The sequence below is a fragment of the Mandrillus leucophaeus genome, unplaced genomic scaffold, assembly GCF_000951045.1.
Source record: "Mandrillus leucophaeus isolate KB7577 unplaced genomic scaffold, Mleu.le_1.0 Scaffold683, whole genome shotgun sequence".
Lineage (NCBI taxonomy): Eukaryota > Metazoa > Chordata > Mammalia > Primates > Cercopithecidae > Mandrillus > Mandrillus leucophaeus.
Window position 1 is genome coordinate 1,290,562 of NW_012107397.1, and position 15,496 is coordinate 1,306,057.

Sequence of the window (15,496 nt, forward strand, 5' to 3'; positions counted from 1 at the left end):
TGAGTCTATCCGGAGTACTTTGACAGCTCCCCCAGCCACCGTGCTTTCTGGTGAAACAACAATCAAGACTAAAACCGGTGCTGGCATTTTTTTTTTTTTTCCCACTGAACTATGCCTCCATTCTGAAACATTGATACTCGAGATGGTGGTGGTGGTTCCTAAGTTTATGTGACATACCAGTTTGTTTGAAAAACAAAATCCCTAAAACCCTGAAGTTATTTTGTCTGGTACTGTAGCACAGTACTAGGCAGACTGTAAAATTACAACAAATACGTAAGATTTTGTTAAATGCGTAGGACTTTTATAATGGATGTTTTAAATATTTTTATTTTTTTCTCAACTCACTGTTTGAAGGTGCACCTTTAATACTATATGTCTGTGAGAATCATTCCAACAGTATGTTCCTGTACTAATCTGGCCACAGCTGTCACTTAATCTTTCCCAATAAAGTTTTAAATTTTGTATGGTCATCCAGGCTGTTAACTGGGCACTTTGTGAGAGCAGTTCTCTAGGAACAGGTGTGATTGCTTAGATTCTTTTTTAAAAATTATCATTATTATTATTTTTGAGACAGGGTCTCACTCTGTCGCCCAGGCTGCAATGCAGTGACACGAGCTCAGCTCACTGCAGCCTGAACCTCCTGGGCTCAAGCCATCCTCCCGCCTCAGCCTCCTGAGTAGCTGGGACTACAGGGGCATCCCACCACACCTGGCTAATTTTTGTATATTTTATAGAGACAGGGTTTAGCTATATTACGCAGGCTGGTTTTGAACTCCTAAGCTCCAGTGATCCGCCCACCCGGGCCTCCCAAAGTGCTGGGACAACAGGCATGTAGTTGCTTAGATTCTTACTGGGCTTCAAATCTGCAACTTTATTGCAGTTGACTGATGGAAGAAGATAGTGTCATTGGAGTTTCCATGAAACATCCTATATATTCAGGATGTTAAAAGAACCAGTGAAGGAGCAGATATTCAGTCACACACAAAGAGTAAAGCTTAGATTTGAGACATTTACTGAAACACATCTAGGAATTCCAGTGCTGATACTTCTTGAGTGAAATATCAGTTACTTTTGAATATTATTTTTGAGTATTTCTCACATCTGTGATTTTCCCAACTAGCACTTGGTCACTTATTTTTTGAGTTTTCACGGAGTTAAGCATGCACACCTATTTTTAGATCTTGAGATATACTTTGGGCTATATAATTGGATGGTGGTCATAAATGATAGTAGTGCTTTCAGTGTTTAGGAGAGAGCAGCTTTGTCTGTTTTTGGCGAGAAGAAAATAGCAATTTTTGCATTTCAGTTTCATTGTTTTTGTAGTCAGCTTAGCCTGGTGCTTCTTGGTTCTCCCAAGCTTCCCAACCTATCTGATCACTCATCTCCCTAGAGATGTATAAAGTTCCCACCCCTTATTTTATTTATTTATTTATTTTTTTATTTTTTTATTTTTTATTTTTTGAGACAGAGTCTCGCTCTGCCGCCCAGGCTGGAGTGCAGTGGCCGGATCTCAGCTCACTGCAAGCTCCGCCTCCCGGGTTCATGCCATTCTCCTGCCTCAGCCTCCCGAGTAGCTGGGACTACAGGCGCCCGCCACCTCGCCCGGCTAGTTTTTTGTATTTTTTAGTAGAGACGGGGTTTCACCATGTTAGCCAGGATGGTCTCGATCTCGACCTCGTGATCCGCCTGTCTCGGCCTCCCAAAGTGCTGGGATTACAGGCTTGAGCCACCGCGCCCGGCCCCCCACCCCTTATTTTGAATCAAATTCTAGTGGGTGAAGCTTGGGAATATACACTTGGAAAAAGTTACCTCAGGTAATTCTGATTCTAATCAGCTATGAGACCGTGAAAACATTTTATAATGTTAGGGTTGTGATAAAATGCTACCGTCTGTGTTATAAGCAATTTCGTGTTAGACTTTTATTTATTGTGTGGTTTTAGGAAACAAATGCCATAATTTAACCTCAATGTTTATAAGCCTAATCAGTACAATTCATTAAATTTTTGTGTGTCAGAGTCTGATGACCCCGTAAAGCTATACTGGGTCCTTTGTAGGGCAACTGTTTGCCTATCTGGTGTTTCTCTTGAATTACATTTTTTAAAAAGTGTCCAGCCCTCCCGCTGTTTGCAGCCAGCCAGCTCCCAGGCATTTGGGTTTAGTGGCCAGAGCTTGGGATTATTTCGGCTCCTTATGGCCCTGTTCCTCTGGATCCACTTAACTAAAGGTACATATTTACATAGACTGTTTCACATAATTTTGACCTTTGATAATAAGACATTAAGTTGATCATTAGTTTTTATTCAACTTGTATAAATTCAGAGGTCTGGATTTAGTCCAAATTTACCCTGACATAAATTTTTGTAGCATAAAATACCCTTCATTTGTGTAATGAATTTCTGCAACCTAAAACTCTCTGCTTCTCTGTCCACCACAAGATTTGCAAATGGTTATTAGCTAACGTTTTCCCCCTTGGGATATAAATGAAGAATCAAAATGAGCGCTTGACCTCTGAGGAAACTTCCAAGTATAGATTCAAATCTGGCATACTTAAAAATTCTTCAAAACCCTCTGCCCAACTCTTAATTTGTTATTTAGAAGGTCTGCTGTTAAATCATCTGTCATTTATTTTGGGTTAGACATAGGATCAACTGATAGATGATGTTTTAGGTGAGTGGCTTTTTCAGAAGTCAGCACAAGTTTATTCAGTCACCTTCTGTACCAGTGTGTGCTGCACTTACCCTTCTCTTGTCTCATCCGGACAGCCAGCCTTGTAGACTCTAAGATCCTGAGGGCAGAGACTGGAACTATATAGTCTTTGTCTTCCTAGTATCTGACAAAGGTGCTCAGTGTTCCTTGAGTTGAACTGAACAATCTCTTTGTGTTTAGGATATATTTTCAAATTACTTCCTAACTAGTGGAAACCAAGTAATAAAGAGCCTACTGACATTCTTTATAAAGGTGTACATCCGCTGCTTCTACTAATTAATTTTGTTTATCAAGCCCAGCTCTCTTGGCATGCTTATTTCTATATGTAAGGATGCCTTTGAAATGAAAATACAGCAGAAAAAAGGGAACAAGCCAGCAGAACAATATGTACAATATCTTTTGGCTCTGGTAGATATAATTTGTACACTCAGAAACAGTAAGTTATATATTAATATTTCAGAGAGGAAAGAGATTATGTTAAAGAATTCATTAAACAAATCAAATGATATGTTTAAAGCAGAATTCGAACTCTGAATAATGTCCCAAACGGCTTTTATTAACTTTTCATGTTACAATTTGAACCCTTTAGCCTTGTGGAACTGCCACAGACTTGAAAATCATATTTAAAAAAACCACAACTTGGAAACAAGTAAGGCATCTGACATTTATGAGGAATTACGTCTTAATTTTAAGACACATGGGGGCATTAATTTAATTGCAGCATTTAGCAAAGGTTTTAGTTGTGTTAAAGCAGAAAAAAAAGTCCGTTCTGGGAAATATATCCCATGGCGTTTTAGACCTATTTCTATGTGTGTCTTAAAGCATGAAGTCAACTCTGTACATATTAGAGCAATTAGTTATTTTTCTTTATTAAAATAAATAAATCAATAAATGTTAGCTATCCTACTATTCATTACTGTTTATTACTATTGATTTGACAAATATTGAGGCCTCTTTGTTCTGTCCCCTCCACTGCCCCTCTGACCTCATTGCCTGAAATGCTCCCCCATACTCAGGCCTCTAGACGTATTTTTTTTGTTTTTGTTTTTGTTTTTTTGCTATTTCTCCAAAATGACAGGCACCATTCTACATCAGAACCTTTGCACAGGCACCATTCTACATCAGAACCTCTGCACATGCTGTTCTCTCTGCCTGGAATGGTCTTATTCCACAAATATCCACAAAGCTTGCTCCTCCTTCAGTGTTTGTTTAGATGTTGCCGTCTTAGGGAGAACTTTCCTAACCACTTGAAACCCTCTCTTCATTCCCAGAACTCCATGTTCCCCTTCTTAGCTTTCAGTTCTATCTAGAGCAGGGATCCCTAAGCCCTGGGCCGCAGACTGGTACCTGTCAGTGGCCCGTTAGGAGCCGGGCCACACAGCAGGACGTGAGCAACAGGTGATGGAGCATTACCACCTGAGCTCGCCTCCTGTCAGATCAGTCAGGCATTAGATTCTCATTGGAGCTTGAACCCTATTGTGAACTGCATGTTTGAGGCATCTAGGTTGCCATGCTCCTTATGAGAATCTAATGCCTGATGATCTGAGGTGGAGCAGTTTCATCCTGAAACCATCCCCCTCCAACCCATCCCCATAAATGGAAAAATTGTCCTTCACGAAACTGGTCTCTGTTGCCAACAAGGTTGGGGACCACTGCTCTGGAGCACTTACGCTCTTCCAACAAAGTGTATAATTTACACTTTAAATTGTCTGCCTTCCTCCTACTACAGTATAAGGTCCATGAGGAGTTTTGTGCCTTGAACAGTGACCATACTGGGGGCTCAATAGGGGATGGGGACTTAGTGAGGATGGGGTGAGAAGGCTGTGAAAACACAATTCCTGCCCTGTAAGACTCAAACCTCACTCTAGTTAAGAAAGCAAAACCGGCCGGAGGTGGCTCACACCTATAATCCCAGCACTTTGGAAGGTTGAGGCAGACTTGAGCTCAGGAGTTTGAGACCAGCCTGAGCAACACGGCGAAAACCCATCTCTAGCGAAAATAGAATAAAACTAGCCAGGTGTGGTGGTGTCGTGTGGTCCCAGCTACTTGGGATGCTGAGGTGGGAGGATCTCTTGAGCCCGGGAGACAGTGGTTGCAATGAGCTGAGATTGGGCCACTGTATTCCAGCCTGGGAGACAGAGCAAGACCCAGTCTCAAATTAAAAAAGAAAAGAAATTAAAACCTGGACACAGCAAAGTAATGAAATTGTATGTCTAATCCAACGTTGAATGTAAAAGTCTGAAAGTATGTATGTAAAATAGAGAAATTCATTCTAGCATATTAGAAATTTGGCATTGAGGGTGAAGGGAAAAATATAGCCAGAATTTCAGATTGTTTTTTTTCATTAGACCGAGGAGTAGTTTTGCTTTTTTGCAAACTGAGGAGTCATGTGGATGTCATCTTCCAGATGTTCATTGTCTGCTTTGTATATTAAAAAAAATAGTTGTTTGCTTTACTGGATGAAGGAGACTTAATTTATGGGAAAAATAAAACAAACCCATGTGATGACTTCTTACCCGATGTGGAAATAGAGTCGTGACTGTGAGCCCTGGTATGCTGAATCTAGAACCAACTGCCAAACTTGCCTTTCAGTGGGAGTTGAAGAGGAGGGGTTTTCAGGGGTTGGGGGATAAACATTGCAGGATTCCCTAAGATCCATGAAAGCAGAGATGAATCTCAGCCTCTTCTTTCACCACTAGCACCCAGTACGGTGCCTGGCACATAGCTGGCTCCAGATAACTAGTTCCTGAGTCAGCGCATAATGCTGTGGTTGAGATTTGAAAGAATTGAAAGGAGGATAATATTCACTATGTTATTTTAAACAGAAATTGTATATATGGCTATTGTGGAGCATTAGGAAACACTGTGCATGTATTTAAGAAAATAACTAGGCCGGGCGGGGCGGCTAACTCCTGTAATCCCAGCACTTTAGGAGGCTGAGGTGGACAAATCACTTGAGTCCAGGAGTTCCAGACCAGCCTGGGAAATATGGCAAAACCGCTGTCTCTACAAAAAATACAAAAAATTGCCAGGCGTGGTGGCACACGCCTGTAGTCCCAGCTACTCCGGAAGTTGAGATGGGAGGATCCCTTGAGCCCGGGAGGCAGCTGTTGCAGTGAGCTGTGATGGTGCCACCATACTCCAGCCTGGGCAACAGAGTGAAACCTTGTCTCAAAAAGAAAAAGGAAAAAGAAAATAACTAAATTCAATTCCGAAAAGAACCGGGAATCTCCAAGAAAGACCCTTTTACAGGCAACAGCAGGAAAACTGCCATGAGCGAGGGACTGGCAGTCTTGAGATTAGAGGGAGGAGCAAGTGATCCCCTGATTTAGACCAGGGGTCCCCTATGGTCTGCTAATGCTGACACATTTAGGGCATCAGGTGCCTACTTCACCTCAAAGATCATTTGGGGACAGTGTCTAGGCATTTGTGACATCAGCACTGTGTTAAGCCATATTGTAGTGTATGACTTTACTGTTTACTGCCATTTCTACTTGATTTATTAATCTCATTCTTATTAGCTGTTTCCTTAGGAGCTACATGCTGTGTAGTAATACACCTAATATTTGCAGAAATGTCTTGTGTCTTGTATATAATTATATATGATTGCATTAGTCTGTTCTGTGTTGCTATGAGAGAATATCTGAGGCTGGGAAATTTATAAAGAAAATAGGTGTATTTGGCTCAAGTTTCTGCAGGCTGTACAGGCATAGTATAAGCGTGTGGTTGGCCTCTGGTGAGGGCTTCAGGAAGCTTGCAATCATGACAGAAGGAGAAGGAGAAGCATGTGCATCACATAGTGAGAAACAGAGCAAGAGAGATGCTCTTAACCATCTAGCTCTTGTGTGAAGTAATAGCAAGAACTCACTCATCACCAAGGGGATGGTGCCAAGCCGTTCATGAGGGATCTATCCCTATGATCCAATACCTCTCACCAGGCTCCACCTCCAGCATTGGGGATCATATTCCAACATGAGATCTGGAGGGGACAGAACATGCAAACCGTATCAACAATAATTTTAGGCTAGGTAGATTTTTTTGTAGGAAAAGCTGCAAAGGATAATACTGAAATAAGTTAACAGCTTAAGTAGCTCTGTGTTACCCCCATACCGCCTCCCCTTTAAAAATAGAGCTGTGCTTGAGCTTCTTTTTTAAAAAACAAAAAAGAATAAATTTCTCTTAGATTGGAGCTTTCTTCCCTACTTTCCCAATGATCTTCCCTAATGCTTACAACAGAAGCAGAGTAGTTGTGAAGCAAAGTAGGGTGTCAATAAATAACATTGTCCTGATATATCATAATCTTGGAAAATGTTACACATAGGACCATTGAGGACATGTTTTGGTTCTATATAGTCTTGTAAATACACACACACACACACACCCCTATAGCAAATACATGTGTGTACATACACATTTACTATTGTTTTTATTAAATATTATGTAGACACAAAATTATAGACTATAAATAAAGGTATAAAGAACAACAATAAAACTAATACCTAGGTTCCCCCCTCTGCTACCTAGTCTGTGTATGCTTTTATATTCTGCTTTTTTAAACCTGTGTTTTATTGAAAGTTTTTGTTACTTGGAAAAATTGCATCTTTATATTTATTTTAGAATTTGCCTTGAAGTAAACCAAAAACTTATTTCTAAGTCATTTATTGCTACTGAGAAATATATAATGGGAAGGTGGAATTTTTGTCTGGGCAAACTTATAATCGATGTGTCTTGTCAATGTTTTTGTTTTATGTTATTCAAATAACTCTTTCTTACTAAGGGAGTCAGAAATAATTTGCCTATTCATACTTTATTTGAGAAAAGCACATAAGTTTAAATATACTAAGTGTCAGAAAGTTAAGGTGTATTTTTTTATCCTTCTTTGGTGAGATTCTTCATTTGTATTGAATGGATCAGGCTTGTTCATTGTTAGACTATTTGGAGTTTATCTTTGTTGAGACCCACATTACTTTTTATAGTCAGCATCTTCAAACTCAATTTATAACTGCTATTGTGGCCTTTTTATTCAGTGTTCAACATGTTTACATTTACTGAAAAAGAATAGTCTTTATTTTCTTTCATCACAAAATTAAAATCCTTGAAAACTAGTGACATATATAGCTCCATTTTTGCATTTGAGCACATTTAGTGGCTGTGCTTAAAGGTGGTGTGTAAATGATTTTTATGAAGCACAGTATTCTTGAAAAACAAAGGAAAGAAAATCTTTATTTCACTATTTCTGACAGAAAACAAGACAAAAGGATATTAAAAGTGTGATGTCCAGTTAAATTTGAATTACCAAGGGGTAAACTTTCCTACAGGGAAAATAGATAAACATCTCTGCGTTTGTTGCCTAACTTTTAAATGGCTGAGTGGATTTAATTCGGCCTTTTTATTGCTTTTCACAGAAGAAAGTTTACCTCATATGAAAATGTGGTTGATTTCAGCCCAAAAGAGAAAACTGTAGAGACTTAATGACCCATAGGACCACTGGAACATGAGGTTCATGTATTGAATGCTCCCATTCTGAGGATTTTAGAATGGAGGCTGCTCATTTTGAGAATAAAATGAACCAAAGTTTGCCCCCACCCCGCCCACCATTTTTTTTGGGATCCCTGGAAAGCTCCGGGGCTTTGCCAAGAGACTAAAATAGGAGATGGCCTATTGCAGACAGAGAAATGGCCCTGTACCTACTGTTGCTGCCGGCTCAGAAGGGTCTGCAAGTCTTTTGAGACTCCAAAATCTGTTAATAAACTAAAAATTTATTAAGGATTTCTTGACTTTTTTCCTATCTCATTTGAATCTCTAAATATTTTCTTGCATAGCCACAATGTTATGAGCACACCTAAGAACACTAATAGTTGTTCTTTAATATCATCTAATACTCAAGTCATATTCACATTTCCCAAGCTGTCCTAGACATGTCTTTTAATCTCTGTTTTGTACAAACAAGGATCCAAACAAGGTCTACATATTAGTTATTATGTCTCTTTAGTCACTTTTAATCTGTCACTGAGCCCCACCCACATACTTTTTCTTTTCCTGCAAGGAAACCAGGTTCAGTTGTTCTGTGACACAGCTCACATCCTACAGTGTACTCACCACTTCAGAGTAGTTTATCTTTTACTTGGTGCATTATCCGTGTATTTCTGTATAAGCCCGAAATCTGACCTAACGGCTTGATTAGATTCAGACTAAGTGTTTTTGGTAAAAGTACTCAAAGGTGCTATGTACTTCTAATTGTATCACAATAGGACGCGTATAATATTATTATTGTAATTATTGCTCCACTTTTAGTGATGCTCAGAATCACCTGTGACTTTAAGAAGTGACACATTGATCTCTCCATTATAAAACTGCCATTTCTCTATGACTTACAAGTAATTTTTGGAATGTTAGTTTCTTACTCAATAAAAGTACTTCCCCATCAACAATTCACTCTATGGTTTAAGCATCCAATCACTGTTGTTGCTTGTCCAGTCTGGTTTTTCATATAGACAAATTTTAAACCTCTATCTTCATATGTATTTTGAATCATTGTATGTTTTTTACATCGAATTTAATCCCAACAATTCTGAGAGCTGTTGAGGGAACTGAGATTCAGAGAAACAATTATTTACCAAGACACATTTACTTTGTGTGTCCGAAGTGGAACCCAGGCACGTACCTTACAATTCTAAATGCCTTGAAATGGTTTCCTGCCCTTTGTCTCCAAGGATACCCATCATATGTTCCTATCCAGGGGAGAAAAAGTTAGGAAAGAAGTCTTGGGGGAACACAGTTTGAGGGGGTTACTTATGCAATTAAGCCTGAAATTCACAGTCTTTGGTTTCTCTTAGAGGTGATCACATTTGCCATAGAAATACTAAGATTTTTTTAAAGTCCCAGCTGGCAGCTAACCATTGCTTTTAGAGTTTTGCAATACATCCAGCAGTGCAGAATATGGAATGTGCAAAAGTAGTACAATTTTCAGGACTGGACTGTGATATGAGTTTTATGAGATTTATTTTTTCTCTCTCATGTTTCATACCTTATTAGATGTATGATAAGATACCATCTGTCTCCCTACTGAGATTTGCTATTTTCTTGTCAGTAAACCTTGATTGCTTGTTCCCTGAATATGGTGCATAAACCTACGCTTGCACAAACCTTCTCATCCTATTTCTTTGTTTATTTTCCACAGAATGCTCAAGTAATTTCTGAATTGACACTTTTATCCAGGTTTCAGAAATGTCATTTTGGCTTAACTATAGATCCTGGAACTTATTGTTGTCTGTCCTAGACATATAAATGAAATCTGGAGTGAAAATAAGTATCAGATACAGATGTGTTCCAATTGTAGGAATAGATATTAAAATTAAACCATAAAAACTTTTATCTTGAGGATTTTCTTTCACTTTAAAAAATATTCATGGCAATAGAATATATCTTACAGGATCCAATAGAATAGTCACTAATAAGAGCTTTTTGGAAATGTAGTATTTCCAGACCCTGCATTTTGACAAGATCCCCAGGTGATTCGTTTGCATACTGAAGTGTGAGAAGCAGCACTTCAATACACTGACACCTTCTTTTACAAAGCATCTTTCAGGAGCTAAGCAAAGTGAACAACTTTTGTTGGAAGTAAAATAGGCACCTCTCATTAGACCTTTCCCTTAACAGTCTAGTAAAGAGTACTTCGATGATTAAAAAAAGGGGATGATAGAACTTCTCATATCATCATTTTTACAAAAAAAAAAACCCTCCTAATTAAACATGACTGTTTTTCTCATGTTAATTTTGAGACAAAAAGAGTATGACTACAAAAAACTAAATGTCAGTTATGCTGCTCAGCAGTAATGTGAGGTTGGACAATGTCTTAAATATCGCTACCTCAGTTTTGTCACCACCTAGGCAATAGTGGCCTTAGAGCATGTGATTCCATTCCATCGTCTTTGAAATCAGACTAGTTTCAGGTTAGGATCTGATCCCAGCCCAGCCACATGGGCTGAGTTACTCTGCATCTCAGAGCCTTGACTCCTTCACACACAGAATAGAGATAATAAGAGGGATGTGTGGTGAAGAAAGGGTATTGTGGGCTTCAGTTTTGTTGTATAGGAGATGTCCTATCTTATAAGCTACTGGGTATACACTTTGATGTTTGTGAAATTACTCTTTGTATATGTATATCTGTGTATATATATGTGTGTGTGTATATATATGTGAAATAATTTGTAATCAATTTTTAAAAACTATCATCAGATATGGTTGTCATGAAGGCTAAATAAGGTAATATAAAGTCCTTAGAACACTGTATCTGCTACTTTTTACAACGAATTTCTGGTAAATGCTAGTTTTTAGTAAGGGCCCTTTCATCATTTTATTTTTTTCCTTTCCCAATAACTTTTTGGCTCTCAATTTTTAAAAAACTATTATCTGTGAAAGTGAAGACTCACATCTATGTGCAAAGGAGAAATGTTTACAGTTTTAATTTATAAAACTCAGTTTAACTTTGTCTTTACATGGTAATATTGGATTTTCTGGACTCCATAGAGAAAAGTCAGTATCAGTATTATACTTTATCTGAATACTGGCAGTATGCATATTTAACATGAAACCAAGGTTAGAAAGATAGCGTGTTCTAGTGGCAGGAAAGATTTCTTGACTTACCTTCAGCTGAAGCAGTGGCAGCTTGGATATTACATCAGCATCCTGACATTAGTAACAAAGGTCAGCAGCCTCTTTTCTCTGACTTCCTTATTCTAAGCATCTATTGAACAGAGATAAAACAGTTCTCTTAGAATTATTTTGCTGTACAAACAAGTTTTTTTTTCTTAAAAGTCTTCTTTGAAATTAAGAAACTTCTCTTAACCAGTGTGTCCAATTCGTTGTAGATGCCCACAAAGCACTTATAACGTAACAACAACAGTGGGAAAAGTCTTGCTTTTGAATCGAGTCACATAATATAATTTCAGTACCATTTTTAGAACTCCAGAGGCCAGAGTCCACTTCTCCACATAAGATCTTTAATCCCAGAAGCCCTATCATAGGACGTCTCTGTGTGTCCCACTTGCGAGAGTCTAATCCAGGAGTTCACCAGTATGTCTCACAGAACACTACTCCCAGGAGATGCCCCAAGAGGAAAGAGTTTTCTTGGAAATGCTGTAAACTGCAACATGCATCAGAGCTTCACTGTGCACTCTAAGGGCTTTGAGATGTTCTGTGGTAAAGAAAAAGGTGGGATTCTGCAAGCTTACTGACCTTGCAGCTCTTTTGAGGAGGGCGAGGGCATAACCTCCTGGTAAATCGCCCAGACTAGTACCACAGTGTCTACTTCAGGACATGCTGACATAGCAGTAAGTGGGCATTAGATAAATACTGGGAAATGCATTCTAATTAGACTTTCTCAGCTGATTAAAGCACACACACACAGCCTCATTCATCTTCCCCACACCCAGTTATGGTTGGTAATTTTACAGATGAGGAAAATTGATACACACTAGATGGGGGATTTCTTAGGATCACACAGCCAATGGGCAATGGCATTTGGACAAAGTCAGCTAATTCAAAGCAATATTTTTGATACTGTAATAATGTGTAGAATTTTAAGATAAAAGTAGTAGCAGTTAATGTATTGAACTTTTACTATATGGTTGCCTCTTTGCTTGATACTTTGCTTTTATTAGCATTCTCCCTTTTAATGCTCATGAAATTGGGCACTATTGTTGTCTTTATATTGCAGATGATGGAATTCAGTTTTACCTTAGAGAGGTAAAAAGACTCACCCAAGGCCACAAAACCAGTGTTAGGCAGGGCTGTGCCCGAATCCAGGTTGTAACCGTTATGCTCTGTCACCTCCCAAGTATATGGAAATAATTTATGAATTAGGAAATGATAGGTGTGTCAACTCTCCTCCCCCACATCCACAAGCCTTCTACTAATCTTTTGCTTTTCAGCAGAAGTCTCAAGACTGGAGAGTGACCAAGAACTGCAGTGTTCACTGATTTTACATATAGCACATTAAAGAATAGCATTGGCTAGATTTGGGGAGTTTTTTCCATTAGCAGCAAATTAGGAATCTTTTAAATATTTTAACATGGTAATCATCGATGTCTTTGGACACTGATGGAAGTAATCCCACATTATTTAGGGAATCAGAGAGGAATCATAGATAGGACCTCTTGAAATGATTTGGTTCATTTTCATACATTCAGATTGATTTATTTTAAGTGATACTTTTAGCTGATAGGAATGTTGAAAGTTTCCACGGGGAGACTTTTGACAGATTCCTTGTGTTTCCTTTTATTTTACTTTCAAATGTTTCATCTGCTGAGTCAACAGCATTATCAACCTCATTAGATCACTAGTCATATCATTAGCATCTATTTTATATGTGGTGAGAATAAAGTTGAAAGAGATTGTCAGTTTTATAAAACATGGCCATGTGTTTCTAGTCTATAGCTGTAACTTCTTTCAGCATAGTATTATTATCTGTATTCCTTTCAGAAAAACTGAATGTTTTGAATAATTATTTGGTTTTTTCATTACAAGTTCTGTTTTGCCTTTGTTCATCCTCACATAGCAACTGAGGCCCTTTTGCCCCTGTTTTTCTTTTGCTTCTGACAGCTTACAAGGTAAAAAGCTAAGCACAATTGAAGAAGAGCAAAGTTTCTAAGGCTGAGAATGGAATTAATGATACCTTGGAAAATCTGTTTGCCCTACCATCAGACAAAACTCTGTAATAACTGCAAGCTCTCCTTTGTGGTTGAAAAGATTGTAGTCATCAAGAGCTCACTTGATCTTAGACATGGGAAGAAATTTTCTCACACCCACACATGGATGATTGTCTATGTGTTGAGACTTGTTGTAACTTGAATATTAGAAGAGCAAGGATACAACTAATGAAATCATGTTTCTAGAAATGGTTTTACTCTTGTGATATTTTAGAGCACTCTTTCCTAAGTTGCAGGTTGAGACCCATTAATAGGTGATGAAATCACTTCAGTAGGCACAACCAGTGTGCTTTAACGAAAACAAAAATGAAACCTAATAGAATAGGAAATAATCACAGTGCATTACATATAATAAAATAATTGTATCACTTAATTTTTGTTCATTGTTTATGCATGTGTATGCATATGTGATTACTTGGGGTGTGATAAAAAAAATCTGTTCTAACTATAGGCCATAATAATAATTTTTAAAAAAAGCTTGAGTTTTCTGTCTTACTCTAGGGACTAGTTAATAATCAATCTAAAAAGTATATTTGCACTATTCATTTTACTCCACCCAAATCATTCTCCAAGAAGTACAATTCAGTTACAAGTTTTCTTTTAAAGTCTAATCATGCTTTCTAGTATTGCAGAACTTAGTCCATACCAGGTATATCTTACTTTTTGCTTTTCTTTTAGTGGAACATGATTTCTTATCAAAGGGAAGTAGTCTTTTAGGGAAGTTATTGTTTTCCTTTCGTAGTGGATGGAATTAAAGTAGACTAAATAAAGGATTGGCTTGTGTATGCAGGCATCTAGGATTTGTTCTAAGCTTATTTAGAAAGTAGCGTGTATATCCACAATTCCTGAATAGCAGATGTTAAAGGCTAAAAGGTAGAGACCTATCCATTAATTTCAGGCATTTGGAGAATAGATATTGAGTCCATATCTCTGTATTTGTACATGTCAAGTTAGTCTCAATAATTTACTTGTTAATATATGTTTCTCCTCTTGACTGTGGACTTCTTGAAGTGAGAACTACAGTATACTAAGTTCCTAGTTGTTTGTTTCCTGAAATTTTAATGACAGTCTGAGACTTCTTCCTATCTGTATTATGAGGCTAATGTTGAAAGTAGCCTTTAGTGTTACAAAGAATGTTAGGTGAATTTGGTAGGTTTAATTTTATTATTTTTCTGCTTTATATGTATTCATATTATAGAAAATTTAGAAGATAAATGTATAAATAAAATGAAAATCACTTGTAAACTTATACCATAGAAGTAGACACTTTAAATATTACATATCTATGCGTGTACAATATATTCTGTTTTAAAGTGTTTTTATGTTAAATATTCTTCTAAAACATGAGTAACTTCCTTAACATCACATTGCTTGGAGATATCAGTTTGGCTATTCTTTTCTAATTTAGATTGTTTCCAAATGTTCAGTATTAAAATCTGTATACTTAAATTCTATACATAGATCACTTTGGGAATTCTAAAATATTCATGAATACTTGCCCCTTTTTCCAGAATCTAAGCTTCATACATCAGTTTTATTCTTGTACATTGTTTTGAGGAAGTGGTAGTCAGTGTCACAAACCAGCTGTGGCTCCAAACAGACACCAGGATTTAGGCCCATTACAGAGAGACCACCCTGGAAGTATTCTATAGTTGAGAGGAGCTTTCAGTCTAGAAGAGGAGGAAATGATACTTAGTTTAGTCATCATGTGCTTTGGCAAGAAATTACAGTGGAAAGGAAGGAACAGATAAACATTGTGTAGTAGCCACTTTGAAGAGTGGTCAGATTCCGTATGGCAAAACTTCCTCCTCCCCTTTTCATTGCCCGTTCCCCCTATTTTGATGCTAGATAGGTGGCACTTTACTGTGTCACTGCCCACAACCCTACTTGGAGTTTAGTCATAAGACCGTGGTTTTATTTTTTTCCCTTAGAGATGGATCTTTATTTCTTTTAATTTTTAATATTTTAATTTAATATTTCTTTTAATTTTTAATTTTAATATTCTTAGAACCGTGAGCCCTCATCATTCAGCTATAGCAACCGTCAACATTTCTCCATATTTTTTCATTTATTCTGCTTCT